This window comes from Peromyscus californicus, unplaced genomic scaffold (genome assembly GCF_007827085.1).
Source record: "Peromyscus californicus insignis strain IS unplaced genomic scaffold, ASM782708v3 Scaffold_6__1_contigs__length_162567912, whole genome shotgun sequence".
In the NCBI taxonomy this organism is placed as follows: domain Eukaryota; kingdom Metazoa; phylum Chordata; class Mammalia; order Rodentia; family Cricetidae; genus Peromyscus; species Peromyscus californicus.
This window is the reverse complement of record NW_026294584.1, coordinates 106,715,459-106,743,262: the sequence shown is the minus strand read 5'-3', so window position 1 is coordinate 106,743,262 and position 27,804 is coordinate 106,715,459. Positions and strand designations below refer to the sequence as shown.

The following is a 27,804-nucleotide window of genomic DNA, read 5'->3' as shown; positions in this document are numbered from 1 at the left end:
TTCAATTTAATTGGGGGGGGGGGTGAGGACATCAGAGGTCAAACTTGGAGCATCAAGTTAATTGCACACGATACTACTACTGACCTATAGTCCTAAATCCTTAAAATGTCTTTTTCCTTTAAAAACAAACAATGTTATTTATTATTATTGTGTGTATCTTACGTGGCATGCCAGGGTCTCATTGGAGGTTAAAGAACATCTTGGTGGAGTTCTCTCCTAACACCATAGGACCTGGTGATTTAACCGGTTTCCAGGTTTACCTGCTGAGCCCTATCTCAGGCCCCAGATGCTTTTGGTTGTTGTTGTTGTGGGGGGGAGGGGGGTGTTTAAGACAGGGTTTCTTTGTATAGCCTTGGCTGTCCTTTGCTCTGTAGACCAGGCTGACCTCGAACTCAAAGATTCACCTGCCTCTGCCTCCCGAGTGCTGGGATCAAAGGCGTGCACCACCACTGCCCAATCCAAATGCTTTTTTAAAAATCACAGTGTAGAGTTAGGCACAGCAGCTCACACCTGTAATCCCAGTACTCAGAAGCCTAAGGAAGAAGGATTGTTGCAAATTCCAGGCCAGCCTGGGCTACATAGTAAGTTCCAGGTCAAACACCACACACACACACACACACACACACACACACACATACACACACACACACCAAAAGAAAAAGAAAAAAATCCTATCTTCCTGCCTCTCTGACCCCATCCCCCCAGACCAGCCTCAGGTCAGGTTTCCAAAAGAAACTTCTAACCCAAAGTGGTGGGAAGGGAACTCCCCACCCCACCCCCAAGCCCTGCCTATAACTGTCCCTAAGATGCCAGATCTGCATGCTCCAGGGAGGTGGGAACCAGCAAGTTAATGGCCTGGTACCTGCTAAAAAGAGTGTCCAGACTTCACCTGGAGTTTACAGAAAGAGCTTGAGGTTGTTACAGATTCATTGGTACAGAAAATGCCTTGTACCCTGTCCAATGGTAGGCCAGCGAACGGCCACTCTTGATCTCTGGAGCCCAGCCCAGCTCCTTGATCACCATTAGGGCTCTCTCCCAGGCTCCAGGTTTGACTGATTCCTGCTACTGTCCCCAGACCCTATCCAAACCTATTTCTCTCCCAGCTACCCTCCTGATAAAGCCCCATAACGATATGCCTGGAACTCATATCCCTCCACCACCTGGCTCTGGCCAGATCATTTAGAGAGAGGCCAGAGGCCTCTGGGCCTCTCTCTAACTGGGATCCTGTGGGCATGATCTACAAACATGCTTGGCCATTTCATGTCACGGTACCTTTAAGCCCTCTGTGTTCCTGCCTACCAGACCAGCTCACCCTGCTTCTCTGTCCATAGGAAGCATCAACTCTGACATCATCTTCAACTCGACCTCACCAAGCAGACACTGGGTCACACACTCTTAAGTCTCCTTCAAGGAACCCTATGGATGACAGGGGCCAACGCAGCGGCCACTCTAGGTTTCTAGCCCCTCCAAGCCAACATTCTAACCTCAAAGCCAAGGTTTCTTAACCAACTAAATGAGACACATTATGAATGCGCTCTAGGGGCTGGAGAGATGGCTCAGAAGTTAAGAGCGCTGGCTGCTCTTCCAGAGGATCCGGGTTCAATTCCCAGCACCCACATGGCAGCTCACACCCGTCTGTAACTCCAGTTCCAGGAGATCCTACACTCTCACACAGACACACATGCAGGCAAAGCACCAGTGAACATAAAATAAAAATAAATTTTAAAAAATGAGCTCTAGTTCTCACTCAGGGCTTGGAAGTTCCAGGACCATAGGTGCTCCCCACAACACATAGATTCACTTTCTTTATCTGGGGTAAGTTGGCAAACACCAGGAAGCAGACCAAAGCCCCAAAGAGCCTGGCTCTTGCCCATGACCGCTGCTGAAGTAGAGATCAGTCAGCTCGGCCTGGGGTTCCAGGACAGCCCTCTATCCCCACCCAGATCCCTCAATGGCAGTGGCTGGGCAGGATTCCAGGGAGTCCTTGTGATTGACAGCTCTTTCCTGTGTCCAGGAATGTGCTCAGTGAGTCATGGCACCTTATCACTGAGACCTTTGGAAACTTTCAGAGAACTAAACCTTTGACAAGTCGAGGTTAGAAACAGGGTCCCCAGGCTGCCTCTGGGTGGGCTGGGGCGGAGGGCGCAACACTTGCTACAGAGCCCCACATGAAGGTGTAGAGAAGCAAGAAGGGCTGACTATAAGGCACTAAGGCCCCCCCTCCTCAACACCCTCTAGCAGAATACCTTTGTCTCCCATTTTCTCCAGACCCAACTCCACCTTCACGTCCCCAACAAATCAGTAGCCCAAGCTCTGTGAAGCCAAAATGCACAGCTGACCATGACAAGGCTTTTGGAAATCCAACCAAGCAAGACAGGCTCCTAGGCAGCTCTCGGTTGGCCCATCTATGGAACGGGCTCTTCCCCGCGGCCCGAGCCTCCAGATTCTACCAAGCAGATGTGGCCCACGGCAGGGGACAGAGGAGGTGAGACAGTCAGGGAGGCTGATACAACAGAGCGACAGGCAGTACCAGGGTTTCTCCCGAGGGACAAAAGCTTGCTCTGGACTGCGCTATGGCCCTTGCCACATACCACAGTGACCCAAGACCTCGTGACACTGTCTAATCAGGAGCTCTAGAGCCGAGAGCCCGGCTTTACAGCTTACCGCAAGCTTATTCAGCCTCATCTCCCTCAATCCCCTCAAGGACAAGGCGAGGCTGGCCTTAGCGTCCTTGTCGCCTGGACAGCCAAGCCCAAGCTAAGAGAACTACCCAAGGTCACCATTAAGAGGTACACACTCTGTCTGGGGACACGTGCTGGCTCTTGGATCCCTGGTTGACATACCCAATGGGTAGTATGCCCCACCCATTTTACAGGTGAAGAAACTGAGGACAAGAAACATTGCCCAAGGTTAACTGGATGGCTGAGCCAAAGTCTAAGACAGTCTCCAAGAATCTGCCAATACCATCCTATTGTGGGTTCTCGGCTGATGCCTTAGGTCCCCCTCCAGCCACCCACCATCATCTTGCTAAAACACCTCCCCTTCACCCCCCATTCCCCGATGACTCCCTGGTAGAGAGGGAGGCAGGCAGGCGGTTGCTAAGCGCTCACCCGCTCTCTCATAAAAATAAACTCCTTCTGGCTTAGAGACTCTGGGTGAGATCCCCTCCCTACCAGCCAACAAAAAAAATTTTTTTTTAATTTAAAAAAGATCTCCATGACATTTATTTGAAATCCAGCTGTGCCAAATCAGAGGCCAATTTACTGACATCCAAATGGAGCCACGTGCTACCAAACCGCAGTCCAAAGACCCTCTGGGTCAAGAGCCTGGCCACTCTTTGAGATGATTTATTTCCCCAGGCAGGAAACGGGGGCCCAGGCTGTCTCCCAAGCCTTTGGGGCTGGTCCTGGGGGAGGCAGGGCTCTGGCAGAGGCCCGGCAGTGACCAAAATAGCCAGGTCCGTGGCCCTGCCGAGCACACGCCTCCTTTGCGGCCAGGCTAGTCTAGGCTGAGACTTTGGGGCTGTAGGACCTGTTCTTGAGACTAGCTCCTTGTGTGGCTTACCCAGTGGGAGCGGACTAGAACCTCCCACCCAAAAGAGGAACCTACAAAGGGAAGGGGTGAAGTCTCGAGGAAGATGTGTCCAGCTGATCCACTGGCCATTGCCCCTGGCTGTCCTTCCTGGCCTCAGTCCTGCTACTCAAGCCTGGGGGCGGCTGTCACTGCTACCTGCATGCCACACCCAGGCAGCACCTGGAGCCATACCTCCCTCTCACCTCTCCTAAATACTACGGAGAGCTAAAGATGACCATTGGGTCCACTGGGCACAACGGATGGCCTCTCAGGCACAGCTAAAAGACACCAGACTTGTCCATAACCAGGGACCCAGAGATAGCTACATTCAGGGGCACACACGTGCCTACGGCTAGGGTTCCGGAGACAGGAGACACAACCACACGTAGGTTCACACAGACAAGACATATATAGGGACACACAAGAGCGCACATCAGGAGACAGAGCCACACGACCACACTACACGCAGGTATAACAGCCCAGGACGCAGGGAGCATCACACACCCTGAGGCGCACATGTGCACGGCTGCCTGAGGTGGAGAAACAGTCACCCTCAGAAACAGAGACATTCAGGGACAAGGAGACACCCCGTGGGACACACCACACACACACACACACACACACACACACACACACACACACACACACACACACACACACACACACACACCTGCCGCCGCACCAGCAGCCCCAGCCCCTTCGCCAAGGAAACAATAACTCCCCTCGTCAGCGGGGCTGAGCAGGAGACCCTCGGTGCCCCCCCACCCCCCACCCCCGGTGGTGAAAGGGATGGCGAAGCGCGGGGAGGCCAGACCTGCAGGGACTCGGGGAGGTGGCGGAGCGCGGCCCGGGGAGGGGGCTGCAGTCGCGGCCCGCGCGCCCTGGGTACCTGGGTGGCTAAGCCCACGGCGGATGGCCCAGGACTGGAGGGACTGGCGGGGCTGGTGGCGATCGCAGCGTTGGCGGCTGGGCACTGGAGCTCGACTGCAAGCAGGTCCCGGAGCACGACGCTGGCGGCAGCGCGGAGGAAGCGGTAATTTATAAGCGGCTTCTCCCTGACCTCGCGTGTCTGTTGTCTGAACAGGCAGCTCTCCGCATCACCCATCCTGCTGGGTGGAAAAATACCAGCTTGGCCGGGCCTGGGGCGGGGCCTGGGGCGGGGCCTGGACTCTTGGTCACGCCCACACGCGGGACACACAAGCACACACACACACACACACACACACACACACACACACACACGCACGCACGCATGCACGCACGCGCGCACGAGCTCGGACACACAAAGAGCCCGAGCTCGCCTCGTCGAGCGCGCGCACCCATCCTCATGCTCTATCGAAACGCTGGTGGCAAATGGCACTGTTCAGACCCCTCTTGCGGGCGATTGAGGAGCTAGAGACCCAGACCCCTGGCTCATCTCCTGTCCTGATAGCCACTACTACATCACAACGTTCTCTAGTAATTCACCTAGCTCTGGAGATGAGGCCTGGGGCTGCTGCAGCTGCTAGGTCGGTGCCAGAATCTCTTCCTCCTCCCCTACACCTCCTGGCCAGTGTGCAGCTCTGCGAGCCTGGCTGAGCTGCTGTGGAAATGATCACCAGAGCCAAGCCCCCCCGGTCCACATGAAGCTGTGCTTTTGTAACGCTCTTGGCTTCGTCCTGGCTGTGTGACCTCAGGCAAGTTCCTCAGACCTTTCTGTGTCTTGGTTTCCTCATCTGTAAAACGGAAATAAAAATAGTGGAACTCATCACTTTAGGCTGCTGGGAGGACCCAAGGTTAGCAGTGTAAATGGCCTGAACAGGGCACCAGGCACCTAGGAAGTGCCAAACAAGTGTCAGCAAATGTGACTATTTTTAAATGGAGATGGGGAGTGTGCCATTCTTCTTGCCCTTATTTGAATGAGCGGGTCCTCTTTCTGACGGCACACACCCACAACCTGGCTGAGCCTGAGGTGGTGCTGTGTGACCTTCACTAAGGCCTTCCCCTCTCTGAGTGCCCACTTCCTTTTCTTTCCTCGCCACCCTGTCTGCACACAAGCGGCCGTTAGCTAGCACACCTAGCCTTCTGCCTCTTAAACTGAGAATAAAGGCCCCGACCTGGCCAGCCTGAGCCCATTGTCTTAGCCTGGCACAAGACATCAAGAAGCAAAATAACAGAGGGCCACTTCCTCTCTAGCAGGCCTCATCCAGCCCCCCTGCCACTGGGCTCCAGCTTGTCCTCCCTGGAGGTGCCCCCAAGACCACCTCCAGCCAATCTACACAGTGGTCCCTCCTGCCTGTAGTCCAGGAGCACACCCAAAGACCCAGGTAGCTTCTGCTGCTGTTTTTATGAACACACCCCTGTACAGGAGAGAAAACTGAGGCCAGAGGAGAGAGAAGGGACTCCAGACAGTGGGTGGGATGGCACACTCCTATAATCTTAGCACTCGGGAGCATTAGGAGTTCAAGGTGAGCCTGGACTACATACCTAAACTTAAAAAAAAAAAAAATTTAGATGGGCGGTGGTGGCTCACGCCTCTAATCCCAGCACTCAGAAGACAGAAGCAGGTGGATCTCTGAGTTTGAGGCCAGCCTGGTCTACAGAGCCAGTTCCAGGACAGCCAAGGCTACACAGAGAAACCCTGTTTTGAAACCCCATCCCATCCCCTCCAAAAATCCTCCCCCACTTTCCAAGCTCACATGTCACTACCCGCAGTGCAAAGTGCCAAGGCCAAGAGGCAGGTCAGAGGGTAGGGAAGTGGCTGAAGTTTGAACCCAGTGCACACTTGAGGAAGCCCAGGGTCACTGGGCAGGTGGAGGGGCGGGGGAGGGAGGGGGGAGGGAGGGGGTAGAGGAAGCAAGGGCTGCAAGGCTGCAAAGGCCTGCCGGCGTGGTGTCCCGGGACTGTGCAGGCAGTCAGGGCAATGGAGGCCCCAGTGGCACAGCACGTCCAGGGATGAAATTTGGAAAGTCTCTTGTGGAGGTCTGAACCTCAGAATGACCCACACAGTACCACACAAGTGATGGGCTAGGAAGAGTGGTAGGATGCAGCTCGGGAACCCATCCACCTTTCCCTTCCGCAATGCCAGCTCTGTGAGCCATGAGATCTGGTCCTTGACTCCATCAAGTGCACAAGGCTTCACAGGCATGGTGCACAGAAAGTGCTTGTATTTATTTATTTTTTATTATATTTTGAGATAGGGACACCACTACATTGCCTAGCCTGACCCCAAATTGTTGGGCTCAAGTCATCCTGCTGCAGAGCCCTTGGGTAGCTGGGGTCACAGCTGAATGCCACTTGGGTCACTACACTTGCTATACTTATTTTTGTTTAGCTTCCTTTCTATAGCACTTTCATGGCTGGCAGAATTCACTTCGTGAACACAGATTCAACCGCCCCCTTGCCAGAGCATCCCTGGGAGCTCAGCGCTGCTATTTCTCCCATTTTACAGAAGGAAAAACTGAGCCATAGAGAAAATAATTGGCCTGGGAATGCTTGGCCAATGAATCACAGAGCTGGAATCTAAACCGAGACCATCTGTTTGTTTCCAGGGGCCTTTGGGAGAACCCAACCCTAGGCTGTGGGTGCAGCAGGTCAGTCAGGCATGAAGCATGAGCTCAGCATGTGAGAGACCATGGACTCTCAGAGCAGTCAGAAGTCTCAAGGGGGGCAGCCTGCACTAAATCCAGCTCCAGATGCTTTGCCTGCACCGGGCTTCATCCATCGTGGTTTGTGTTTCATTGCCATGCATCAAAATTGAGGTGATTTTGCATATACAAACACCTGTATCCCCAGCTGTTGGGCAGGACTGCTGGGCCCAGGAGTTTGGAGCCGGCCTGACAACATAGGGACACTGTGTCTCTTTAAAACAAATCATTTTGGGCTGTGGAGGGGTGGTGCATTCCTTGAGTCCCAGCACTAGGGAATTAGATGCAAGGGGACCTCTGAGTTAGAGGCTAGCCTGGTCTACAGAGCGAGTTCCAGGACAGCCAGGGCTACACAGAGAAACCCTGTCTCAAAAAACCAAAATAATAATAATATTTCAATCCGGGCATGGTGTTGAACACCTTTGAGCCCAGCACTCAGAGGGCAGAGGAAGGTAAATCTCTGTGAGTGGAGGCCATCCTGGTGATGCAGTGAATTTCAGGCCAGCTAGGACTACATAGGAAGACTGTCTCAAATAATTTGCGCAGACACAATGGTACACACTTGTAATCCCAGCATACAGGAGGCAGAGGATCAGGAGTTCAAGTCCAGCCTTGGCTACGTAAGATCCTAGATCAGCAGAGTTCAAACTGCTCTTGCAGAAGACCAGAGTCTAGTTCCCATCCCCCACATCAGACAGCTCACAACCACCTTGCACTCCAGCCCCAGAGGATCTGATACCTTCTTCTGGACACTGCACTCCTGTATGCACACACACACACACACACACACACACACACACACACACACACACACAATCTAAAAGAAATAAATAAACCTATGATTACAGCACTGAAAAGACTGAGGCAGGAGCATTGGCCACAGTTTAATCAGATCCTATCTCCAAGAACAAAACAAAACAGGAGGGCCAGCAAGTTGGTTCAACAGGTAAAGGCAATTGCTGCAAAAGAGATCCGATCTGAGTTGGATCTCCAGAACCTATATGGTAGAAGGAGAGAGCCAACTCATATAAGTTGTCCTCTGACCTCTATACACATTGTGGTGCCCCCACACACATTGATTGAATGAATGAATGAGTGAATGAATGAATGAATGAATGTTGGGGGGAAAAAAGGAAACTTGGATTCTCTTGAAAGCTGTCAGAATAGGCCGTCTGCTAGCCCATCACCTACCTGTCCACAACTATCTGGCACTGAAGAGCATGAACCCCCCAGAGATATCACAGTTACTCCCTAGCTTGTCAATGTCTCCATGTCACCAGCTGGTCCTGTAGGAGGCTGAGCTGGGAACCCAGACCCAGGCCAGAGGCGGGAGCTGGGAGAAGCAGAGGGCACACAGAAGCAGAGAAGCTGTTGGGCACACAAGGCACCAAAACCATTGGCGCTTAGGAGGCCCTTCAAGGAAAGCCAGACAGAAGTTCCTTCCATGAGCCAAATACTGGCCGGCGTTCCAATGGGACCAACTCATTTCAGGAATGAAAAATCGATGTTCAGGCAGAGCTCCTAGGGACGTGCGCAGGGTGATGGCCAGGTTTTGGGCTTTTGGTCCGCGGTTGTTAACTCACAGCGGTGAACGTGGTTTGTAAAAAGCCACTGGGAGTACATTACTCAGCAGCTCTCAATAGTGACATCAAATCGATCCGGGGCTTTGAACAAAACCTCCTGACCCTGCCAGAGGAGCTCCTGTCCTATCTGTCAGGTCATCAAGAGTAGTCACAATGCTGAGGGAGGCATTGCACATGCTGGGCCATCTGGCCGGCTCTCGAAGGCCACTTGGCACCAGCTCTGCAGAGGATCGAGGATCATCTTGACCAGCTCACAGGACTCAGAGCACCATTCGCCATTATAATCCTGAAAAGACAAACAGGGCTGTTAGGTGGTGAGTGGTCCCTTTCCCAGCCACATCACTTTCTCCTAGGCACCCCCTCTCCAGTGTGTCCACATGTCCAGCAATGTACCAGTGGTCACACCATAGAACCTAATCAGAGTACCCTGCCTCTCAGGAACCTGCGTCCTGCCTACCTGCCTTCCTCTTGCCTGCTTGCAAATCCCAGATCCCATCCTGGGCTGTATGTCCTGATCTGCACAGCCAGACTAAACAGAACACCAGTTCCCCCTAAGACTGCTGTGAGGGTCCTGTGGAGATGATTCATGGGAAGCACTGAGCAGGGTCTCTGGCACCGTCCACCCCTGGGCATGTGGAAATGCTCCTCCTACCCATATGCCAGTGTGCCCAGGGCCTTCCCACTTCTGAGCCTTAACTCATGCTGTTTCTTCCCTACCCAAAGCATGTTGCCCACTGGCCTCCTGCAGCCTGGGACTCAGCCAAAGTTGGAGCTCCAAGCAGGAAGCACCCAGGAGGCAGGTTCCCTAGCAGTGCCCTGCATGCAGTCAGCGCAAAGGAGCATGGGAAACCATTGCCGGATGTGGTCTTGGGGAGGTAAGTCCCTAAGCCCTACTTCCTCCTCTCTCTGAGGGAGCAGACTGCCCCAGAGCCAGAGAGGGAAGGTGTCGAGCGAGCAGCAGAGCTGCAAGGGACCAGGGACTCACAAGCAAGCTAGTACACATTGCTGCAAGGCCGCACCAGCTCGATTGCAGGGGCCTGCTTATTCCTGGCCTTCTCCGACCCCTAGCCCATCTCCACTCCCAGTTGAGAACATAGGAGGGCACCACCACTCTGGAAAACAGCTTGGCAGTTTTAGATAACATTAGAAATTTCAAGTAAGGCTGAACTCTTGGCCTGTGAGCAAACCACCCCACACCCAAGTATTGAGACTCAGAATCCTACCCCCTTGTGCAAGAATGTGAATGGCCGCACAATTCATGGCAGCTAAAAATGGAAACAGCCGGGTTGTATCAACAGGAAAGTAGAAGCAGAGTGATTGCAGCGCTCGCAAAAGGACTCCTGGGATGCACAGAACCACGAGGGAGCTCAGAACCCCCTGGGTGAGAGAAGCCAGACTCCCTGTGGTTTCATTTATATGGAAAATCAGACTGGGAATCCGAGAGCAAGGGCTGCCTGAGGGTGGGGAGCGGCAAAGCTGTGGGACCGGAGTACCCTGGGAGGGTGGACTCTGCAGCCTGACCCCAGGAGGCCGCACGAGTGCTAGATGTGCACGTCTGAATGCTTACTGCAGTGGCAGCACACAGGTCTTTGATTCTGCAGTCCCCACCCCCACTCCATTCTTCCTCCTATCCAGTTATGGATCAAAATATTAAGCCAAGGGGCTGAAGAGACGGCTCAGTGGTTAAGAGAGAATGCCGCTCTGGCAAAGAACCCCGGGGAGTTCAGTTCCCAGTGCCCACATCAAGCGACTCTCACAGGGTCTGCAGCTCTACCTCCCGGGGACCTGGTACCCTCTTCTCTCCTTCTGCAGCACCAGCACACACCCACCCACAGACACACATATGTATACATAAATAAAAATAAAACAAATCTTTAAAAACCAATGTTAAGCAAAGAAAAAAGGACTGCCTTTAGCTGGGAATGTAGTATTGTTTTCTAGAACTTACAAAGCCCTGGGTTTAGTCCCCAGTACTCTATAAACTGGACTTAGTGGCACATACCTTTAATCTCTGCACCCAGGAGGTTGGAGAATCACAAGTTCAAGGTCATCCTGGGTTACATGAAGAGTTCTAGGCCAGTCTGGGCTCCTTTAGACTTTATCTATAAAAAAAAAAAATTAAGGAAAAATTGTATTTATATTGAACACATACAGAAATTTTCCTTGTTATTATTCCCTGAAACATTTGGTAGAATAACTGTTAACGCAGCATCCACAGAGTATTATGTTATTACAGTTATCATTTTCTGGCAACGCCTATTAGAACCGAGGTCTGGCACAGGCTAAGCAAGTGCCCTGCAGGGAGACCTCCGCAGCCCATCTAGAGCTGACTCAGTGTTCAGGGAAGGTGCCGACATCACAAAAACGCCACCTCATCACCACTGCACACAAGGGGCTCAAACATTTGTAGATAGAGGGAAGGCATGCCACCAAGCCTGAAGACCTGGGTTGCATCCCTGATCCACACATAAAACTGGAAGGAGAGAAAGGATCTTACAAGGTTTTTTTTCTGACCTACACACACACACACACACACACACACACACACACACACACACACACACACACACAGAGATGATAATAATACTACTAAATTTCTTTTTAAAAAATTGGTACTTGAATTAATCCCTCACAGATACCAAGGGACCACATACACCTCAGTAAAATCCAAAAAGAATTAATCCCTCACAGATACCAAGGGACCACATACACCTCAGTAAAATCCCAGACCCATTCAGGCCTCCTTCTGTCTTTGAACCACGCTCTGTGCAGTCCCATGCTCCTGGAGGCCCATGAAGCAGAACCACCACAAACACACACACTCATCTTCCCAGGCACTCAGGACTCCGACACCCCAGCTTCAGAGTCTTTGCACCCCTGCACCCTGTGCAGGGCACTTGCCCCTCAACCCTCCTCAGGGTGAACTCCTTAGATCTCAGCTCCTTGGTCTCCTGCCTGGCTTCTGGTAGCCACCTGCCCATTGTCACGAGTACCCTATGCCCCAGCCTGGGTCCTGTTTTGTGAGTGGGCAGAGATTCCCTATTTTCTCTCTATCTTGGGGTGCAGGGGGACCCAAGCCAAGGAAGGCTTCTCAGGCTGCTTGGATTCAGGAATTCAGGAAGGGGTTCTCAGAGACCAGCCCCAAGCCAAAATATGGGGGAGCTGGGATGAAAAGCAGGGTGCTAGGCTCCACCCAGACCTCCTATCTCTAAAACTAGGGTGCATGTGGAGGGGTTGGTCCCACTGATCAGAGTAGTTTGCCTGCGTGTATGTATTTGCACTACGTGTGTACTTGGTGCTGAGGAGGGCAGAAACACCATGTGGATGCTGGAAATTAATCCCAGGACGAGCATATATGTCTGTGTGAGGGTATCAGAAGCCCTAAAGACAGGTGAGGGTTGCCATGTGGGTGCTGGGAATTGAACCCGGTCCTCTGGAAGAGCAGTCAGTGCTCTTAACCACTGAGCCATCTCTCCAGCCCCTCTGCAGGTGCCCTTTACCTTGGCAGCTCACAGCAGCTGTCACTTGGATAGTTTAAGAAACCCTGACACAAGGCTGGATGGAACTCAATGGTAGAATGCTTGCTGGAGGCCCTGGGTTCCATCCTCAGAACCACAGAAAAGAGACCTAGTGCCTGCCAGGCATGATGGTGCGCACACCTTTAATCCCAGCGCTTGGGAGGCAGAGGCAGGCAGGATCTCAAGGGAGTTCAAGCCACCCTGGTCTACATGGAGAGATCCAGGATAGTCAAAACTACAAAGAGAGACCCTGTCTCGAAAAACAAAACACAAACAAAAAAAAAAAAGAAAAGAAAAAGAAATGCTGATGTCTATTTCTCCTCCTCACCAGAAATTCCAGTTTAACTGAGTGTGAAACTATTTCTTTTTACATATTTAGACAGGATCTCATGCATCCCAGGCTAACCTCAAACCCACAGCGTACCTCCTGCCTCCTAAGTGTTTGGTTTACGTAATTGTTAAATAAGCTTTCCAAATAGTGACTCGGAACCCAGAAGCCTTGACCCACGGGTGCTAGGCACCCTATGACGTCATAGCTGCCCAGACAAACCCAGGCAGGCCCGCTTCCTCTGCCCTAATTCCTCCACATTCTTGCAAGAGCCTCTCTGAGGCTGCCTTCTTATATTTGGGTATTTCCCCTCCCTTCCTAAACACAACAATTCAAAATATTCCTAGCCTCCAGACAATAAACAAAGCCAGGGAGGCAGCTCTCCTCTTTGTGCCCACTTATGGCCTGATCCAAGGCCTCCCTGATTGGGTACTCAGGCCATTGGGACTGGTCATCTGAGCCTGGGTAGAGTGGGCCAACTCCCATTGCTATAATCCCAGAATCCCTTGACTCCTAGGTGACCCCCCAGGCACACCCCCAACACCACTTTCCCAAGGAAACAGACTCAGCAAGGGTGAGTGATTTATGCTAAGTCACACAGCAAGGCTGATAACGCCCCTCTGGCCTGAGGTTTCCAGTGTTGGGGCAGATGTGGGGCTCTGGAATCAGATACAGATGTAAAGTCTTGGACTCCGTCCCTTATCAGCTGTTACCTTAAACAAGAGATCAGCTCCAGGCTGATCTCTGAGCAGAGCTCATTTGCAAATGATGATGACTGCAGAGCCCTGGTTGTAGAGCCCTAGCTGAGGTCACTGTGAGGGCCTGGATCTGCATGGGGTCAATGCTCAGAATTATTGCTGTCATTCTTGAGCATTTGTGTCATGATGGCAAAACTAGCAGGAGTGAACAAAGACCCCAGGAGGTGACGGTGGCATGGGGGCAACGGGAGGATTGTTGCCTAGGTGCATGCCTGCGATCCCAGCAATGGTGGAGGCCAAAGAGCCAGAAGGTCATGGTCAGTATCAGCTACATGGTAAGTTCGAAGTATGCCTGGGATTCACTGGGTTAATAAGAAAAAGAGGAGGAGCTGGGAGGAGTAGGGGAGGGGAAGAGGCGAAAGGAGAAGTCAGGTCACCTAGAAGGACAGAGCTAATGCCATCCTGGTAGCAGTAGCCCCGAGTGTGACTTAAGCCTGGCCCCTCCTCCTGCCTCAGTCAAGCTTTGATGCTACTCATAACTAGTTGGGGTCTTTCCTGCTGGGAATGGAACCTGGGCCTTAGGTGAGCGGGACAGCAGGTGCTCTACCACCAACCTCCATCCGCAGTTATTTGAAGCCTTGGAACCTATTATTTTCTGCCTGTGTGTTGAAAAGCTGCGAGCCCGGCCTTTATCCCAGACATCTCCCTTTATCCCACACATGGCCCTTTGTGTATCAGTGGTGGAGAAATAGGGGTGACACAGGACACATGTCACCCCTAACAGTACAGATAGGACAGGGGTGCAGGGCTTCTGGATAAGCCCTGACGGATCACTGGATATACGATCTGTGTGTGGATGGCTCCCTGCACAGATACCGTTTTCTCACAAGTGGTCCAGCCAGACAAGGCAGATGAAAATCTCAAATCCTTAGGCTGTGGTCTTCTACCTGAGACAGCTCTGGCCTGGGATCCATGCTTTGCAGATAGGTCACCTTGCTACAATCCACCTAGATGCCACCGTCGATGGTCAGAACACACGGGGCAATCTGTTCGTTTGGTCTTTAGAGTTTATGGCCTCTACTCTGTGTGCCCAGCCACCAGTGATGTTCCACTCTGGCTGTGTGGTAGTGGACAGATCACCCAGCCTTTCTGGGTCTGAATTTCCTGAGATGTAATAACAAACATTACAAGTTTGGCAGAAAGGAGATGCTCGCGCACGAAAGCTCCAATCACTAGAGATAATTCTAGCTAATAAGGGGTTTTCTCTTTTCCATTAGAAGCTTCTCCAGCTGGGTGCCCACATGTCAACACCTTTTGCCGCCTGGCAGTCTCCTTTTCACTCCTTTTTGTGGCCTTATTTTTAAATTTTTATTTTTCTATTGCACCCAGGGTCTCTCCTCACATGCTAAGCAAGCATCCCCAGCCCCCATCTCCTTTTCTAACAAAGCCGTCCCCAGAGAGACGCTGTCATTGTCCGGTGATTGAATCCAGCTAGGTGGCTGGCTTATCATGGGCCTCATTTTTATGGGAATTTTACTTGTTAACGAAATGTGTACAGGTGATGTAAACGTGTACCAGGAAAAGAAGTTCGGTGGAGAGGATCTCGAGGCCCTGCAGCTCCCAAGGCTGCTGTTACCTCAGTGGATCTGTTCTGTCACTCTGGAGGCCTGCAGACCCAAGACAAGGCACCAGGTTTGCCAGGGCTCTCAGCTCCGCCTGTGCCTGTTCCGGTCTGGGTTTGTATGGGTCACTACCAGTCCCTGGCCTTCTTGGTCTGCAGCTGTCTCTCCTCTGCCTCTACCTTTGTGTGGCATTCCCCTGTGGCATCATCTGGCCATCTTCTGTGTTAGACCCCGCGTCCACATTTCCTTCTTGTTCTAGGGAGGCAGGGTTTCCTGTAGCCCAGACTGCCTCCAACTGGCTATGTAGCCAAGAATGACTTTGAACTCCTGAACCTCCTGCCTCCACCTCCAGAGTTTGGGGGCTACAGGTGTGTGCCACCATGCCCAGTTCATGCAGTGACAGTGATCCAACCAAGAATTACAAGCTTCCTAGTCAAGCACTCTACCCACTGAACTACATCCCCAGCCCCTCAAAATGCTGTGAAAAACTAAAATTTACAAATAACTAGTAGGGGTGGGGAGGCTGTAGGAGATGGCTCAGGGGTTAAGAGCACTGCTCTCAAAGACCTGAGTTCGGTTCCCAACACCCATGCTGGGCAGCTCATAGCCATCTGGAACCCTAGGTCCAGGAGATCTGATACCCTGTAGGCACCCTCACACACATACACATAAAACATAAAAATTAATCTTTAAGACCAGGGGTGGGGTGGGGGTGGGGTTGCACACGCCTTTAATCCCAGTACTCAGGAGGCAGAGGCAGGTGGATCTCAGTGAGTTCGAGGCCAGCCTGGTCTACAGAGTGAGTTCCAGGACAGGCTCCAAAACTATACAGAGAAACCCTGTCTCAAAAAAAAACCAAATAAACAAATAAACAACAACAACAAACCCCCCCCCAAAAAAAAACAAAAACTAATTTAGTGTCTGGGAATGTGGATCAGTTGGTAGAGTAGCATCCAGAAGGTCTTGGGTTCAATCCCCAGCTCTGTATAAACCAGGTGTGGTGGTGCACACGTGTAACCCAGCACTTGAGAGGTGGAGGCAGGAGAATCAGAAGGTGAAAGTCATCCTCTGTTGTCAAGTGAGTTCCAGGTCAGTATTGTCTCAAAAAACAAAAAGAAACAGCACACCTGAGCAGGTCCACTTGGGGCCCTTTGGAAGGCCGGAACCTGGATAATCTGTGTAGGCCAAGGCAGGCAGGCAGGCAGGCAGGGGGAGGAAGGGGATTCTCTGCAGAGACACTGACTCCCGCCTGAGCACCAGCATCCTCCTCCTGTCTCTGCTTTCCAGTCAGCTTCTCACAAAGGCTGAAGGGCAGGTGCTGTTAGCCTGCAGCCTCACCAACAAGGAGTAAAGCCCGTGCAGGAGTGGAACTCTGGCTCCCTGACCCCAGGGCACTCAGGAAGAGGGACAGTGCCTGGGATCAGGAATTTGTGGCTGACGTCGGGGCTCAGGGCTGTTTCAGACCTGTCATGGGTTCCCCATTCAGGCCTTGTCACCAGGTCTGCACGCGCTGAATAGGGTTGGGCCTTGCATTCCAGAGTTCCACAGGGCCTGCTCTCTCTTGCTTTCTTCCAGCTCCTCATAAGGCTTAAATGTCCCCTCGTGATCAAAGCTAACTCGGGTCCCTCAGGTCCAGAGCACCCTGAGAGAACATGCAAGGCCAGTGCTCTCTGAGCTGCACCCCAGCCCCAGCTTAGTTTGCTGTTCGGGAGCCCTTGAGAAGCACCTGCCCATGCACAGAAGCCGACCAACCTGACCAGACTGGTGGCTATAAGAACCTTCCAGAATCTTCTTCCGAAGGTGCTGACAGATTTAAAATAGCATTTTTCCAGGCATGATGGCACACGCCTTCAATCCCAGCACTCGGGAGGCAGAGGCAGGCAGATCTCTGAGTTTGAAGTCAGCCTGGTCTACAGATAGAATTCCAGGACAGCCAGGGGTATGTAGAAAATCCCTCTCAGAAAAAAAATATAATAAAAATAATCTTGTGATTATCCAGGTTCTGGCCTTCCAAACAGCTGTAAGTGGACCTGCTCAGGTGTGTTGTTTGTTTTTGTTTTTTGAGACAATACTGACCTGGAACTCACTTGACAACGGAGGATGACTTTCACTTTCTGATCCTCCTGCCTCCACCTCCTAAGTGCTGGGTTACAGGTGTGCACCATCACATCCAGCTTATGCAGTGCTGGGGATTGAACCCAGGACCTCCTGGATGCTAGGCAAGCACTCTACCAACTGATCCACATTCCCTGCACCAAAATTAGTTTTCGTTTTTAAAGAAGATTCAGTTTTCAGTCTCATTTTAAATCTGCACAGTGCCTGTGGAAGAAGATTCTGGAAGATTCCCACAATCCCCAGTCATTGACTCTCCTGGCCCCACCTACCCTGCCCGAGAGCCTTTCCTGAAGATGCCCAGGGCTCGCTTTTCAGACCCTGTGAGCATTTGCCATAGCTGGGGCCCAGCACAGCCTCTGGCCACACATTGTTCTGCCTTTGACAACTTCAGGAGCGGTTGCTGTGTCCCCGCTCCCCATGAGTCCTGCTAGCCAATGGACTGTCCCATGTCACAGCAGCACTTGTGTTCAGCTTAGATGTGCCAGGAGAGCCAGGGAGGCTGCCTGAGAGGGAAAGTACGGGTATGTAATGAGGAGTGCAGAGAGAGATGCTTCACTGTCGTAGCCCAGTATGTAGATTGTAATTGTTTAGTTTGCTCAGTACTTACCGGTGTTAGACTTTCCTGAGCAGGATTCAGAAATCTAGTGTATCACAGGTACATGTTTAGAAGGAAACACTGCGGGCTGGAGAGACGGCTCAGTGGTTAAGAACACTGGCTGCTCTTCCAGAGGTGCCGAGTTCTGTTTCCAGCACCCACTTTGGGGCTCACAACCATCTGTTAAAAATAGTTTCAAGGGATCTGATGCCCTCTCCTGGCCTCCTTGGGCACTGCACACAGATGGTGCACTGCTATACAAACAAGCCGATGCTTATATACATAAAATACAATTAATAAATCTTTAAAAAGACAAGAAAACTTAAAGTTCTAAAAAAGAACAAGCATGAAACATTGTAGAGGCTCTCTGGCCTTACAGGATTGTGTTTGCGGGGGATGTCATTATTGCTACAGTGTTTCAATTTCTCAGACGGAGAGAGGGCTTCAAAGGCTATGTTGTTACTTTTCCTGTTGTTAAGATAAAATACCCGGATAAAATCAATTTAAGGAAGACAGGGTTTATTGGCTCATGGTTCAGGCATCGTGGTAGAGCGCCATGGGGGTGGCAGCCTGAGGCAGCTGGTCACATTGTATCCCAGTCAGGGAGCAGAGAGAGGTGACCGCTGGTGCTTGGCTCTGCGGCTTTTCTCGTTTTACTCAGTCTGGGACGCCAGCTCATGGAATGGTGCCACCCACAGCCAAGTGACTCTTCCCACCTCAGTTAATCTAACCTGGAGAACCTCTCACAGGCGTGTCTGGAGGCTTGTCTCCTAGGTGACTCTATGTCCTGTCAAATTAACAGTTTAAACCCTCGGGAAGTCACAGACACAGCTAGCTGAGGCAGGCTCCAAGGGTGCTCTGGCTCAGGAACCCTGGCTCAGCTTCTCCTTGATGGTGCTTTCTTTCACTTATAACTGTCTGATTGGTTCTACATGATAGATAGCTGTGGAGGTGTGGACTGAGAGGTCCCTGGTACTGTGAAATGCTGAAGGGGGCCACAGGGAATGAAAGGTACCTCTGCTCTTGGTAAAATGATTCTACCAGTCCCCTGAGCCACCAGATTTCCCTCTGCCCATTCCACAGCTCTTTTTCTTTTCCATTTTTTTTTTTTTTTCTGATCTCCGGCTGGCTCAGATTCACTATGTAGCTAATGCCTCCACCTCCCAAGTGCTGGGATTGCAGCATGTACCATCATGAAATCATGAGTCCTCATTAGTCTCTACCTGCTGTGGTCTCCATCTCACCCTTCTTGTTCTTTTTCATCTCATTCTTCTGTCTCACTAGAACCTTCAGTGGCTCCCCATTCATCACCTGCTTAAGATGGTGGTAGTCCTAGAAACCCATGGCACCCTCCTTTCCAGCTCTCTGCCTCTCTCCTCGTCCAAATGTACCCACCGCTCTGCCCTTGCACTCCACCTCTCCCCACTTGATTCTTTCTTAGCCTCTCCTCAAATTCCCTCTACATCCCAAGCACCTCCCCGCACAACCCATCCCACCACACCTTGCTGCCTCTCTGAGATGTCTGACCCACTCCTACAGCTCTCTATTTATATGTGGAGGTCAAGGACAACATTGTGGAGTCAGTTCTCTCCTTCCACAAGTTCCAGGGCTAGAACTCGGCTCCTCAGGCTTTCCAGGCCAGCACTTTGACCAGCTACACCACGGTCTCCGGGCTTGAAAAGCTGAACTCTTGGCCTTGAGCATATTAGCTAGGTAAGCACTCTCCACCACCGCTCCCCCCAACCACTCCCCAACCTTTTTGTTTTTCCAGAAGGAAAACTTTCCCCCCAGCAGCAGGTTCTGTCATGTGTCCTTGGCCAGAACCAGCCCCACACCATTTTAGATGGCTTGCACCACCAGTCAGCCATGGGTTAAGACCTCTGAAACCATAATCCAAAGCAAATCTTTTTCTACATCGATTCTCTTAGGTGTCTCCTTGCAGGGAAAACTCTGACTGAGGATTTCATCTCTTGTGGAAGTGCTCTTTGCCCTCTTTCTGGGGAACCTTGGCCCCACTGAGGCAGTCACAGATGCTCTCACAGACTGGTCAGGCTGTTTTTGAACTTCATGTGAATGGGTCATACAGTGTGTCTGATCTCTTTTCCTAAGCAGAAGGGCACAAGATGGAGAGACTAGTTTAGGGGTGTGTGTGTGTGTGTGTGTGTGTGTGTGTGTGTGTGTATGTGTGTGTGTGTGTATGCTGTATCAGTTGAGACTTTTGTTGCTAAGCAGTAAGTTGAGGGACTTTTGGGGTGTGGTTTACTTATCAGCTCCAGGGCTGGGGTGTAGTTAGTAGTGTAGGGCTGGTCTTAGGGCTGGAATCCTCCTGGTCTCCACTTCCCCAGTCCTGGGATTGCAGTCTACCCAGGACTCCTCCTGGTTTTGTGTAAACTGAGATAACAAGAATCCCAGCAGTCCTCAGGAAATAAGAGGATCACCAAAAACCAAAGGCTAGCCTGGTCTACATTGGGAGTTCTAGGCTAGCCAGGACTATATAGCAAGAGCCTGTCTGAGGTTTTATTATTATCTGTCTATCTATCTATCTATCTATCTATCCATCTATCTATCTATCTATCTATCTTTTATGTACATTAGTGTTTTGCCTGCATGTATATTTGTGTAAGAGTGTCAGATCCCCTGGAACTGGAGTTACACAGTTGTGAGTCACCATGTGGGTGCTGGGAATTGAACCCAGGACCTTTGGAAGAGCAGCTAGTGCTCTTAACTGCTGAGCCATCTCTCCAGCCCCCTATCTAAAGTTTTAAAAGCAAAATAATGGGGCTGGAGAGCTCAGCAGTTACAAGCACTGGATACTCTGGCAGAGAATGAGGGTTCTATTCCCGGCACTTACACAGGGCCTCACAACCATCTGTAACTCCAGTTCCAGGGGATCTGATACTCTCCTCTGGCCTCCACCAGCACCAAGCCCCAAGACTCAAATGCAGACAAAACACATAAAAAATAAAATATTTTTTTAAATTAAAAATAGCTCATGATTCAAGTAATAGATGCACAAAATTTTTTAAATGAAAATTATAATAAAACAAAAAATGATTTCATAAATAGGTCTGTGTTTCTTTCATCCCTTCCCAATATCAGTTGATCTGGTTATTAAAATCTTAAGTTAGTCAGGTGATGACCCCCAATACAAGTCTGAGGCTAAACAAGGTTATGTACCAAGATCCTATCTCAAAAGGAGGGGCAGAGAAGGCCAAGCATGGTTGCACACCTCTAATCCTAGCACTTGGGAGGCAGAGGCAGGCAAAGCTCTGTGAGTCTGAGGCCAGCCTGGTCTACATAGTGAGTTCCAGGACAGTCAAAGCATGCCAGAGATGGAACTCGGGTTCTCCACATGTCAGGAGTGTCTGCCCTTGAGCTAGATCTCAGTCAAGTCTTTGTTTTGTTTGTTTATAGGTATGTGTTATGTCTGTGCACATGAGTGAAGTGTCCAAAGAATCCCGAAGAGGGCATTGGAGTTACAGGCAGCTAGTGGCCGCCTAATGTGGGGGCTGGGAACTAAGCTTGGGCCCTCTGCAAGGGCAATACACATTCACAACAGCTGAAACATCTCTCCAACCATCTGTTTTAAAACAGAATATCGCCGGGCGGTGGTGGCACATGCCTTTAATCCCAGTACTCGGGAGGCAGAGCCAGGCGGATCTCTGTGAGTTCGAGGCCAGCCTGGTCTACCGAGTGAGTTCCAGGACAGGCACCAAAATTACACAGAGAGACCCTGTCTCAAAAAACCAAAAACAAACGAACAAACAAACAAAAACAGAATATCAATCACTTGGTTACCCAGGCAGGCCTACAACTCACTACGTAGTCTAGGCTGGTCTCAAACTTGAAGCAATCCTCCTGCCTCAGAGCCCCGAATGCGGGGAGTCCAGCTTCAAGCCACACATGGTTTGAAGTCTTGGCTTCCGTGTGAGAGTCAGTGCAAGGTTCCGAGCAGCAAAGCAACAGGATGAGATTTATTGATTGGAAAAACCACTTGGAGCCATGGGCCAAGGGCAAGTACGGGAGCCCGGCAGAAGTTGTGTCACTTGCTAAAACACGATGTGGTAGAAGTGCGCTGAGCCCTTGAGCATGGTTGCACCAGCTCAGTCCATGGTGCCTGCTGGCGTTGCACTTCCAGATGGCATCGTGCACCGTTGGTTCACCTCCCTGTGCCTGGGTCTGGGACCACAGAGGGGAGGGGCTTACCTGCTTGGGTGTGCCTGAATTCTGGGAAAGGGAACAGCTTCCAGGTTGGATGCTGCAATAAAAAGAATAATTTGACCTGTTTCCCAGCAGCTCTTGCACCAACCTCTGATGAAGAGGTACAGCTCAATGGTAGAAGGTCTAGGGGGATGGTTCCCAGCATGGCAAAGAAAAAAAAAGGTCCTAAGAACCTTCTCAACACCTTCTTCTGGAACACTGCTGTATGGAAGCAGCTTGACGTGGCTGCAGCCATCTTGAGTCATGAGAGGCACTTGGCTACCTTTTTCTGCATAGCCTCCTACAGAAAACTGTAAACAGATAAAGCCATTCCAGTTCTGTGGGTCTTAATCAGTGACTTTTCCAGATCCTCAGAGAAGCAGATACATTCCAGCCAGTGGAAGCCCCTTAAGTCCACCCCGATTTCTGACCAAGCAACCAGTTGGTCATGATGCTGCTGGGACCATCTGTCAGTAAATTTCTAATAAGCCACAGCATGCAGTCCCAGGTCTGTCTGCCTCTCTTGGTTTCCTAGTGCGTTGGGGTGGATCTTCACACCAGGCAGGACTGCGTTGTTCGGGAAAACCTATGAATCACTGGGGAGGCTCAGTTCTCTCTTCTGCCTTCAGGGAGCACAGTTCACATTGCCTTTGAGTGGTAAACAAACGTTGAGAACATTTATGTCTACTTCCTGGGAACATGAAGTCCCCATCCTGGGGCCCGGGTGCCACACCTCCTCAGCTTAATCCAGGGGACTCAAGGCCTCTCATGTCATGGGTACATAATGAAAGGCCATCCCCTGACAACCTGGGGGCAGTTTGGGCCTGAAATCCTGCTGTCTGTGGACAGTAGTGTGACCTCAGATGGTCTGTGTTGGCTGCCTGTCAGATCACCCCAAGAGAGTGGTTCAAACAATAAATATGTGCTGTTTGCAGTGGCCAGGAATTCGGGTGAAGGTGGTTAAAGGGTCTGTCATAGGGTCCCTGTCATGATGTCATCTGGGGCTGCTGTCATCTGAAGGCTCCGTGCACTCTCTTGGGGCTGGTGTACTAGCTGTTGGGATGACTCAGTTCTCCTCTGCGGATGTCTATCCCTCTGTGGCTGGCTCCTTCCACGAAGGAGTGCAGAGTGGAAGCTGTAGTGTCCTGTGACCCAACCTCAGAAGTCACCCATCATCTTCCCTGCAATATCCCTTGGGTCACTGAGGCCATGCTGTTTGCTGGGAGGGGACACAAGGAGTGTGGAGACTCTTCACCTGGCCACCAGATTGCAAGCATGAGGAGAGAGTCTGGGCCACTCTCTGGCCTTCGTGGGTGCCAGGCGCTGGGCTAGGCCTGTGGCTGGACTTGTAGAGATCCTAGAGAGCACCCCAGTTGTCGGAGGACTCCCTAAATCACAGCAGCTGAAGCCACCACAGCCAGGACTGCTGGGCTAGTGAGCGGCAGGACCTGGGAAGGGGGCAAACTTCCCAGCCTTGGAGAAATCAGGGAGGTCTCCACAGAAGGTGGCTTGGATATCCAGAACAGCTTAGGCCTGGAGGGGGAGGGACAGTGTCACACCACACATGGTCATGGCAGAAGAATCGGACCCATGGCACACACCTTGGAGACATGGAGACATTCCTCTTCCCGGCTCCTGTCTGACACAGAAATATTGGTCATGTGTTGCGCTCTGTTCTGGATGCTGCGATCTGGCTGTGGGCAACAGGGACCACCACAAAGGCCTTAACACTGTGGTACTGGCTTAGGGACATGGCCTAGAAATCACTGCCAAAATAAAGGGTAGTTCTGCTTTAGCCAAGCTCCATGCACATGCCGCCTGCAGAGGGCACCATCATGTCCCCATGTGACAGATAGGGAAACTGAGGCTTGGAGCTCCCAGCACTGGCTGAGGTCAGAGACAAGACTAACCAGACTTTGCTGTGGACACCCCAGCCCAGACAGATGCAGGACCCGCAGCCTCTGCCTGCCTCTCAGAACACACAAAGCCTCTTTGGCACTGAACAGGCCCAGGGCTTCCCAAGTTGGGAGGAGGCAGCCTGGATTCATGTGTGGATCAGCTTCTGTGCTCAAGGTCAGTCATGTGACCGATTAATAGGGACTATGAGTCCTGCAGGAGGGATTTTCAGGGATTGCTGAGGAGTGAGGAGGATTGCCTCACCTCCCTCTCCCCTCCCTCCCTCCTTCTCCAGATGTGAGAAGAGATGCAGGGACTGATGAGGGTTCTGGGACCCCAAGTCTCAGGATCTCTACATAGTCTGTCACCTCATCTATGCCCCAAGTTTGGAGTGATTACAGTCACTGGAAGAGCCCTGCCATTAGAGAGGAGAAAAGTACAAGCCAGGCCCCAGATGATATGGCTCCCTCCATCCTTTATACTGAATTATATGAACAATAAGAAGAGACCAATAAATAGGAAGAGAGCCCTGGGAGCCATCTCATCCTTGGGGGCTGGTCAGGAATGGGACCTTGCTTGACCAGGAGGTTGTCCAAGGTCAGAGAACACCCTCAGTTCTAGAGACACGGCTCAGCAGTTAAGAGCACATGTTGCTGTTGCAGAACACCTGAGTTCAGTTCCCAGCACCCATACTGAGGGGCTCACAAATACCTGTAACACCAGTGTCAGGGGATCTGATGCTCTCCCACAGCCTTCTGTGGGCACCTGTACTCATGCACATGCCATACACATGCACATACCCACACACATGTGCACATCCCCATACACATATGCACATACCCCCACACATGCACATACCCACATACATGTGTACATACCCATACCCATGTACATATAACCACATACATGTGTACATACTCACACTCAGAGACATGAGTAATAAAAATAAATCTTTTTTGTTTGTTGTGGTTTTTTTTTTTTTTTTTTTTTTTTTTGGTTTGGTTTGGTTTGGTTTTCAAGACAGGTTTTCTCTGTGTAGTCCTGGCTGTCCTGGAACTCACTCTGTACGCCAAGGCTGGCCTGGAACTCAAAGATTTGCCTGCCCCTGCCTCCTGAGTTCTGGGACTAAAGGTGTGCATGCCACCACCGGACATAAAAGTAAATCTTAAACAAAAAAATAAACAAACAAGCTGGGCGGTAGTGGCGCACGCCTTTAATCCCAGCTCTTGGGAGGCAGAGCCAGGCGGATCTCTGTGAGTTCGAGGCCAGCCTGGACTACCAAGTGAGTTCCAGGAAAGGCGCAAAGCTACACAGAGAAACCCTGTCTCAAAAAACTGAGAAAAAAAAAAAACCACCCCCAGTGTGGGAGTCCATTCTCGGGTTCCTCGTGGCTTTACCCAGCAGGTCCACATAGAGGATGATTAGGACCACGGGCCTGAGTGCAGGTGTCTGAGATGGTCTGCACTTGGCTGTGCTGGGGGAGGAGGTCTTTTGCTCCACCCCTTGGCGTCTCTATAAAAACCCTGGGGCAGAGACAGTCGGGCCGTTGGAAAAGGTTCCAGGTCCTCTCGAGGCTATCCTTTATTTTCTATCTGTTTATCTCCGCAAGATTCTCTGCAATAAATCCTTCTATCTAATATTTCCTGCTGCTCGCACTCAAGAAAACTCTGGGGAACTGTGGGGGTGGTGGGTAAACGCCCCACACCCCAGCCCCACATCCACCCGCCATAGGAGTGAATTCAGGGCACAGCAAATCCCATAGAACTCAGGTTCTGCAAAACACCTCTTCAGCTGGACGTGGGGGCACATGTCCATAGTCCCAGCACCTAGGGCAAGAGGACTGCCATGAGTTCAGGGCCAGCCTGGCCTTTATAGTGAGTTAGTTCTAAGCCACCCTGAGGTATAGTGTCAGACCCTGTCTTTAAAAATAAAAGACCCCGCTGGGAGGTGGTGGCGCACGCCTTTAATCCCAGCACTCAGGAGGCAGAGGCAGGCAGATCTCTGTGAGTTCAAGGCCAGCCTGTGCCACAGAGTGAGTTCCAGGAAAGGCGCCAAAACTACACAGAGAAACCCTGTCTCGAAAACAAAAACAAAAACAAAAAAACACCAAAACCCAAAACCAAAGCCCCTACACACACACACACACACACACACACACACACACACACACACACACACTTTTTAAAAAAAGGACACCTCTTCCCCTAGACAGTGAATTGAAACAGCTTGAGCCAGACTCAACTTTAAGCTTCAATTTCCTTGTCTGTAACACGGATTAATCTGAGAGCTAACAATCATGGAGGGGGCCTGAGATGTGGCTCGGTTGGTGAAATGCTTACCTTGCACAAACAATGCCCTGGGTCCACCTCCAACGTCACTGAACCCCGATGTGGTGGGGCACACCTATGATATTTGCTCTAGAGAGGTGAAGACAGGAGGGTGAGGAATTCAAGGTCATCCTCAGCTATATAGTGACTTTAAGGCCAGCGTGGACTACATGAGACTCAAAAAATACAAATAAAAAAATCCAGAGCCACCCCATCCGCGCAGGCCAGGCTCTCACTACAGGAAGGAAAGCAGTTAGAATCCTGGGCCACCTGTCTTTTTTCTGTGGTGGGATGGACTTTGTAGGTGTGCCTTGATCCCACACTAGGCTTCAGGAAGAGGGGCTATATTCTTCTCATGATCTTTGGAAGGTGCAGCCCAAGCCCTAGTCACGAGAGGCCTCCGAAGTCCCACTGAGCTCCTTGGAGCTTAGAGTCAAGGCTTCCGGCCTGTGCCCACATTATCGAGCCCTTGTATGTAGCTGGCACACAATCCAGCTCTCAGCCCATGCCCCACACATATGAGCATGTCACCCAGCACAGGAGGAAACCCCTCCTCCAGTCTCCTCCTCCCTTTTCCCTCCCCGTCCCTGGGGAGCAGAAGTTGCTTCTCTCAGAGTTTCCACAGCCTCTCCACCCCTCAGACCATCCACCCTCTGGGCCTGGCACAGGCCCTGCCCTTCCTGTGAGGGGCAGCTGCTGCCGGGGCAGCTGCCTACCCTCACATCACTCTAGTTTGGCGTAAACAGGAGCCCACAGACAGAGCCAACCCAGGGCACACTCAGAAAGTGCCCTAGCTGGTGTAGAGCAGGGCTGAGCAAAGCCTCATATGGCTGTCGGAGTGCTAAGGGCTGGCTCCTTCCAACCTTCGTTGGTTGATCTATTCAGAAGCACCCTCAGCACCAGCCTAGATGAAGAGGTCGCAGGTGCATTCAGGAGCTTGGGTGTAGCTCCAGTACAGAGTGTGGTTTGGGGTTCAATGCCCAATTTATGTCTCAGGGCAGAATGCAGAAGTGGTAGGTGGGTTCAGGAGTTTGAGTGTAGCACAGTAGAGCATGTAGTCCTAGGTTCATTCCCTGGCTCAGGACTCAGAACAGCCCATCGGCGTCTTGATCTTGGTGACCCTGTGTGATATGGAGCATGTGGCCTGAGCTGAGCCCCAGTGTTCTGATCTGTCCCTGTTTTGTGTGGTGACAGGATGATGAGGAAGACAGTACCACCCAGAGGGAGCAGGATGAAAGTTTAGGGTCAGGATGGTATGTGTATCATAGGCTGGAAGGTCGTGACAGTGGGGACACTGACAGCGGGAACAGGAAGGCTGAGGTGGCTGAGTGTGTGTGTGAGGGACAGTCCTCATAAGTGCCTGTGGGCTTCCAAGGAGAGGAGTTAGAGAGACAGTGTCGAAGCCCCCGCCCTAGCCACTCTCCCCCTTTTTTAATTAAAATTAAAATTTTGCAACAGTGTTTCTCTAAGTTGCTGAGGCTGACCTTGACCTCACTCTGTAGCTCAAGCAGACCTTGAATTTGTGGTGTTCCTGTCTCAGCACAAGCGGCAAGGATTCTAGGTGTGGACCACGAGGTCCAGCTCACCCCCATCTTACAGCATAGAAAACAGAGTACCAAGAACTGAATACCAGGCACGTTGCCCCTGGTCGCCAAGCCTCCCTTTTAAAGAGGGCCAAGGGCATCTGAGCACTCAGTCCTCAAACCAGCAGGTATAAGAAGGC

The 27,804-nt window shown here is 51.4% G+C and overlaps 1 protein-coding gene across 4 annotated transcripts in view; it reads right to left on the bottom strand.

The window, feature by feature from the left end:
• Slc6a6 (solute carrier family 6 member 6) overlaps window positions 1–4,686 on the bottom strand; it is a 75,373-nt gene extending 70,687 nt beyond the window's left edge. For 3 of the 4 annotated variants that reach the window (XM_052722323.1, XM_052722324.1, XM_052722326.1), the window contains exon 1: window positions 4,463–4,686. The gene's annotated coding sequence lies outside the window, so the exon portion shown is untranslated. Of the gene's footprint in view, window positions 1–4,387 lie in introns of all 4 variants that reach the window. The other variant, XM_052722325.1, reaches the window with a different exon arrangement.
• Between the last annotated feature and the right edge of the window lie 23,118 nt (window positions 4,687–27,804).